The sequence below is a fragment of the Lepeophtheirus salmonis genome, unplaced genomic scaffold, assembly GCF_016086655.4.
Source record: "Lepeophtheirus salmonis unplaced genomic scaffold, UVic_Lsal_1.4 unplaced_contig_3359_pilon, whole genome shotgun sequence".
NCBI lineage: Eukaryota > Metazoa > Arthropoda > Copepoda > Siphonostomatoida > Caligidae > Lepeophtheirus > Lepeophtheirus salmonis.
This window is the reverse complement of record NW_027293790.1, coordinates 22,034-29,650: the sequence shown is the minus strand read 5'-3', so window position 1 is coordinate 29,650 and position 7,617 is coordinate 22,034. Positions and strand designations below refer to the sequence as shown.

Sequence of the window (7,617 nt, the reverse complement as noted above, 5' to 3'; positions counted from 1 at the left end):
CAATTTTTTTTATTTCTTTGAAGAACCTTAATTTATCATTCGAATACCTACCCATAATAACCCAATGTCTCATTCCTTTGTTATTATCATTATTTTTCAGTACTCTACTGGAATTTCAGGATTTCAATCCCATGTGTTATATATATATGTATATAAATGAAAAGACAATCAATAATTCACCGAGGAAGAAAACAATATATAACATTCTACATTATATAAAGACGGATATTTTGGGTTCTTACCTACCTGGTTTTGTACTCAACATTATCATGGCTTGAAAAACTCTTAACAACGAATCCATATTCAGCTTTGTAAAAATGTTTTTTGGATTATCCAAATTCAAATCTCATGAGCTTGTTGAAAATTACGATACATTCATTTAATCGTCTAAAAATCAATCAAGAATCACTAGAAATACATAATTAACAAACTACAGACCTCCAAAAAACTTTGATAAAATGTTTTAAATGGGATTCCGATTAAGTTTCAATATACATTAAAATATATTTAGGTAAATATAATTTAATAAAAATCAGTGTATCACATGATATCATCACATCTATAGAAAGACTCTGGTAAACGAATTTTAAAGATATATCAGGATTTTTTTACATGTTAAGTATTTTATGTTACACTAGTAAAAAAGTGAGATTTTCTTTATAGGGCCATTGCATTCCTGAACCAAAGAACTGTGACGTCGTCGTACGCTTCATAATATCTTTATTCAACTACTATAATTTTTGTGTCAAAGAATCCCTACCAAATGGATTTTAAGTGACTTGTGAGGTTCTAAACTGAAATATATATTCTGAGCAGGATTTTGATCTGGTCCCATTGAGATCAGATTATTGTGGCTAATTAAAAGTTTGAATTAAATACATAACATAAGTCCTTTTTGGATATGGGCTGTTTATTACTACACCTAAGTACAGAGGCACCACCTCGAAATGAATTTCCATCTACATATTTCTGAACAATGAGCATACTCTATCATGAAATGTCAACTCTAAAATAAATTAAATTTATATCATAAAGTTTCAATTTGACTCTTTTGATTATTTATGAGTTTATTTTTGATTTTTTTATATTATTATTATTAATTCTTATAATTCAGTACTCATTATAGACATACGGACTCAAAAGGTGAAATACATAATTACACTATGATTAAATGGCCACATAGCTGAGTCAATATGAGTGAGAAGAAAGGATGGAATGGTTACTTCACATAACATTAAAGAATTTCATCTCTCACAATACCTATGATCTTCATGTATGTAAATAGTCGTGAGAAGAGAGTCCTAAAGGTTAATAATAACTACAGTGTAATTATATTATCCATAATATGAATATTTTAATAACTATATTATTGCTTCATCTTCCAAATTAGTCAAGAAACATAATTCACGAACACACACATTTTAAAATATACCTACAATCTAAATATACACATAGGTATATGAAATATGAATCGTCTAGATCTTGGGAAGATTTGGTTTCATTATGACAGTATGTACCTATGTAGCGATGTTTATTGGCTATCTATGTCTGTACATTGTACATGGTATCAGATAGCTAAATTACTATCATTTCTTTTGATAAAAAAAAAAAAGGATTAATAGACCCTTGTTTACAGATCATCACATTTCTTTATCGATTTGAAAACTCTTATGAATGTGTAAAAGCGTGGATTTTGTCATAAAGTAAGGCTAAAAACATGCAAGTCAATAATACTTGTATATTTAATGCCTATCTATTGAAAAAATGGCTTAATACAAGTGGCAAAGCAAGATAATTTCCCATAGCCACTAATAACTTTTCACATAACCTCACGTGTCACCCTAAGGCCTGTAAACAAATTTTTAGTCATGAAAAAAATAACTACAAATACATGTGATATAATAATTATCTTCGACCTGTGCCGCTGGCTTGACGAACTCAGTAGACGTTCTATGCACAAATGGAGGAAGTTCCTAAAGGAGTAAAATAATTATTTAGCTATGTATTGTACAATTAAAGGTTTGGGTCAAGACCCCTTATTTGAAATCTAGACTATGAAAGATCGAACCAAGAAGTAAAATTATTGTTTTTTCTTGTTTCTTTGTCAAATTAAATTTTTCACTTTTTTTTTATTTCGGTCTTGAAAAGGAGACCTTCATAAATTGGTTTCGATGCCCACATCACTACTACTACTGCCGCATCATAGACACAAATAGTCATAACATATAAATTTCCCTTAAAATAACTCTTTAGCCATTAGTTTCCATTAACATCAAGAAGACCTCTGGATGTGTATTATGTAGGTAGATAGTGATAAGATAGTCGTCCTCTTTAAAACGTTGACTTGGTATGTGACCACAAAACAAAAAGAATTTTTCCAAAAAATGCGAATTATTTTTATTTTGGAAGAAGCATTAAAGTGATAGACTATATGCTTTGGGCTTGTTTATTATTCGTATATTTGTGTGTGCCTATTAAAGTTTGTGAAATGCCTTTTATATGTACAGGGTGTACTTAGGTATAGAGGAGTAACACGCTAACTTATATTTCTAGGTTTTGTATATTTGAAATCAGTGTAGCTGTAATAATTTCTTACATCCGCTCCTTTATGTGATAATGTGTGGGAAAAACCCTAACAAATGAGAATTTAATTTTTAAAATTGACTTGAAGGCACGTGCAAATAGAAAAATAAAGGCATAGAACAACCATAAAAATAAATTAAAGAAACTTATGCCTGGAGTCAATTTGTGGTTTGAGGGATTTAATGGTTATTAACCAAGTTGCTTAGACTAAAGTAACCGAATCAACAGATGGACACACGCTAAATAACTACAAATGTACTTTACAAGCCAGATATAATAACAACTTAAATTAGTGAGCAATGGACGAAATCCTTTGAAGCATTTACCACACAGCAATTCTCATTATATATAATAACATTCCCTACATAAAGAAAATGAAAAAAAGAATGCCCAAAATGGTATTCTTCCTATTCCTATCCTTCCCAACCAGTTCCGTAACTAAATCTTCATCCAAGAAGATGTACTCCAAATTCTAGGAGGGAGTTGTATTTCTTTTTCTTTTTGTCAGTAGACTCGCTTGAAATTATATATTCGTGAAACTTTTTAATGAACTTTTCTTTATAAATTTTATTCTTATTTTTAGAAAAGACAATTTAACAAAGGTCCATGTTATTATTACACACTCAGTAGCCAGAGGTATGGGGATCACATGAGTCCAGCACAATAGTTTTAGAATGTGTATATGTACATACAATTCTGGAGTTTTAACAGAATATAATTTATATTATATTTATATTTCAGTTGTACAATTGTTTTATTTTGGGAGGGCTCTTCTGTGCCCCAAGCAGTTATAGCACAGTTTGTGACTATTTTTTATTCAAAGAAGTGGGCACCTTCAAATTTTTTGGTAGTCCACTTAACGCTAATCCGCTAATTATCTTGACAGTTTGGCTATTGCTCATTTCACTTATTTTGTAGATTCATGGGTCTACTAACTCTAATCTGCTAACGTTAATCCACGAATTAAATTATCTAGTCTAGGTCAGAGATTCCCAACAAAGGAGGAATTACGAATATTCATGGGGAACAAAGATTTTGAAGTGGCGGTAACGTGGCAACATGAACGAGACAGGGTTTTTTAAATGTATTCATTTGGAAATTTGATTTTATGAGCCCATTAAGAACAAACTCAAAGCGGTATGAAACTATGAGCTCAAATATCAAATTTTCAAAAACAAGTAGACCTCTAAGTAAGTAAGAAGTAATGAGCGCTCTTACAATTTTGTCATTCTGCTAATCACGGATCTGTTATTTTTTTTTCTTAGTCCACTAATTAGTGGACTCTGAGAAAAACGTAATTTAATAAGCAATATATGCAATAAATAATTGTTCATAGCTAAACAACAGCTACTTAAGGTTCAAGAATTCAACGTTTAGCAAACTAATGAAGAACGAGAGTACTGAGTGGTTGAAAAATAGTGAGCGAACAAAAATATAGAGTTGTTGATGTTTTTGTGATACCGTTGGGTTTATTATAGATTCAAGCAATATAGCCTTACAGCTTACATATATAAATTTGTTTGGCATGTGACTGACATCGTTGTGCACGTGAATCAATCACATTCCCATCGTGATAATTGAATGTACAATGTACTGACATATTATATGTTAAAGAAAATCATTTTTGGCTCCTTTGAGAACTGTCATTAACTCCTCATAATATATGTGATTTACCTCGTGGAAGAGTCGTCAAATGATGTGTGAAAATTTGTTATTTTTCTCTCAGGAAGGGTTCTGTCTATGGTGATTGCTCTTATTATTGAAACAATAAGTCTTCATTGCTACATAATATTTCGTTATGAAATTAGAGCAGAACTCTTCTCTGGGAGTATTCTAACCTACATATTACGTACTTCTAAATATAACTTCTTCTTTATATAGAGGAAAATATATAAATACGGCTTTTGCCAAATTTGTATATCATTTCCCATCTTTTTTGATGAACTAAAAAGTTAACGAAATTGTTTCTCACGACCAACTTTCTATTTTTTTAATTATGGTAATCAAAATACATATTTTTAATTCTTTAAAATTAAATTCAGAATGAAATATCCAAGAATAACTCAACTCTCTTCCTCATTTGTCAAATTATTTTTGTTAAGTCCTGCCTATTCAGCAAGATAATTGAATCAATCCCTGGTACTCCAACAATTCCGTCAATCAGGAAGCAAAGTTACATAACATTTATACCTGCTCCATTTCTTGCTCCTTATTACAAATGTAATGCTATTTTTACTAAGAGGCTATTGGATCGCTCTAATTATGAGTGCCCAAGATGAAGTCCCCTCCCTTTTACCTCCTTTTTATAAATATAATATGCGGAAGATGAGCATGAAAGATTGTTGAGGAACGAGAGAAAAAGAAAGAAAAATGGGCTACCAAAAGCGCTCAGATATAGTCATTCCTTATTAGTAGGGTTTGAATTGAGAGTTATAAATTGTAATGATTGCTATATACGTAATATTTACAATCTACATACTGAAAAAATATTAAACAATTTAAGGTCCTTTTTAATGAGGTACCCAATATGTACCTACACCTTTTCTAGCTACATGTAGTGACCAAAAACCCTGACAAAGTAATTTGGAATGAACATTTTAACTTGCATATATCAAACATTACGGCTTGAGCATGATTAAAAATCAGGGACTACTCCTGCCTTCCATAATCATTTCCTCAATTTAACCCATTACTTTGTTACAAACTTATAACTATTATAATATTGATAGAGAGAAAGGGACTAAATTTTGCACATTTATCCTTTTGGCATATTATTCAGCCGTTTGTATTTCCAGAGTTCAAAACTATATCCCACTTTTGACACCAATTTCATAACACAATTAATTATGTTTTATCTGTAATATAAATTATAACGTTGAAAATTTTTGAGTCAACTTTCCCCATCAATAATTATTGTCGATAGGTAATAGTGTTTTTCGATATAGTTTATTTGGAAATATATATAGGTATAAATGTATTTCAAATAATACAGCAGTTGAGTAAATTTTATAATAAACTAAAGATAAACATGTATAACTTAACATAATTAAAGTGTGATATCAGAAATTGGTATTTAAGATTACGGGAATTTTAATTTTTTCTTTGGATACTTTTGATTTTGTATTTTTTTGTTTTTCTTGCCCAAACTTGCGTGTCTCAACCTGCATTCTGGCCACTCTTTGACTTTAAACATTAAAATATCACATAATATTAAACCAATTAACTCCATTTAACTCTTAAATTAGCCCAAAATAATTATTTTGTTACATGAGATATAAAAACATAGGAAAATCCTCCCGTTGTCGTAAACTGAGAAAATGAGCCAAAGCCTAGGATTGAGTTTACGCACGCACCACCCTTAGAGAGTCTTAGCTACTGCAATACTTACTAATACTGGGAGGTTATTCCAAAAAAGTACTGGAGAAAAACTAATATACACTTGCTATTTATTGAAGAACACAAACTTGCTCCGTGTGCCAAACAGCATCACTCTCCTCTACACAATATGTTGGATGAAATTAACAATATTTTGCATTCGTGTTTCTTATTTAGTCAATGTGATATGGCATTTTTTAACTTTGATAGTACTTTGATCTCTTGGATTTGGGAGAGCCGATTTATTTTTGTCTTTGTTTTTTTCATTAGTAAGTAGGTATTAGGTCTTAAATATGAATATCCACTACAAGTACTTTTGTGAGACCCTAGGAAATTATAATTGCCAAAATGTTTTCCAAATGCATTTTCTCCTGGTTATATTTTACTTATCCACCTATTTTTTACGTCTCTAATTTCATCTCTGATGATTCTTATTTATTTTTATTTTTTTGGAAATCTTTGACTCTTAGTAAGAAAAAGTGACTTATTGACTCATTACTATACAACTTTTGTGAGATTGAAGGGATAAAACACTGTATCGCATTTATTTTATATACATACTTTTGTGCAATAATAGAAAAACATGAATATCAAAATCCTCTAACGCTCTAAAGTGTATAAATTCCTTCATGTCAATGGCGGGGGTCTGGTTTTCATATCATAGTAAATGAACATTTTTGGATCGCTATATCCGAATTCAAAGACATCCAAAAAGATATATATATGCTAAAATATAATTGAAAGGATTTAATTTGAAGGAAAGGACATGGTATAAATATACATACATATTAGGTGTTAGTAAATAGAAATCCATGATTTTTAATGTTTTTTTTTGTTTTGTTTTTTCATTAATGTTTGTCTCCTTTGCAATCAAAACAGTGCTTATACGACGTTTTGACTGGACGATTTTCAATATTATATCGGAATTTTCGTCAGTTGCCCTTCCAGATCATGGTGCATTTTTGACATCAAAATTACCGTACGGGATTGACGAAACCAAAATTGCGTTTAATTAGCTTTTATAGTATCAAGACCACAAATACTATTCAAATTTTCAGCTCCCTGGTTTGCCTTTTTGCAAATATTAATTTTAAAAAACTGTAAAACATGGCGTATTTTTTCTTTTCTGGTGTCCATCTTTGACGCGCACTCAACCCATTAAAAAACTGTCTTATATATTTTTTAGTACTAAATCTTATTTTTCGAACGCTATCTAGCGTAAACCCCATCGCACTTACACAACAGGACATTACTAAATTTATGTGAGTATCAGAAAAACATCTGCAAAAGGTTTTGAAGCATTTATTTAAAAGCACCCAGGAGACTAATGAAGTCGCATCATAAGATATCGATTTTTATGAAATTTTAATTAAAAAATCAAAAGTGTTCATTTATGTTATAACATTTGTTAATGTGTAAAATTTGAATATCCAGAAAATACAATTGAAAAAAATACATGATAATTTACTGAACTTATTTGTTTTTGTTATTCCATTATAAATTTATAATAAAATAAAAATACTACTATACAAAATAGGGGAGTCATTGGGTGCAAACGACGACTATGTACCACTGAGCATTGGTATTATGTTGCCATCCTCCTTTCATTTGATTTTTTTTTATCTTTATACAAATCCAAAATTCTTCCATTTTTATCGT

At 30.3% G+C, this 7,617-nt stretch overlaps 1 long non-coding RNA gene across 1 annotated transcript; it reads right to left on the bottom strand.

The window, feature by feature from the left end:
• Window positions 1–6,465: 6,465 nt before the first annotated feature.
• On the bottom strand, window positions 6,466–7,617 carry LOC139907495 (uncharacterized). Its single transcript, XR_011784163.1, has 2 exons — window positions 6,744–7,617; window positions 6,466–6,684 (listed from the first exon to the last, which is right to left on the bottom strand). It is a non-coding gene; the product is annotated as an uncharacterized lncRNA (long non-coding RNA).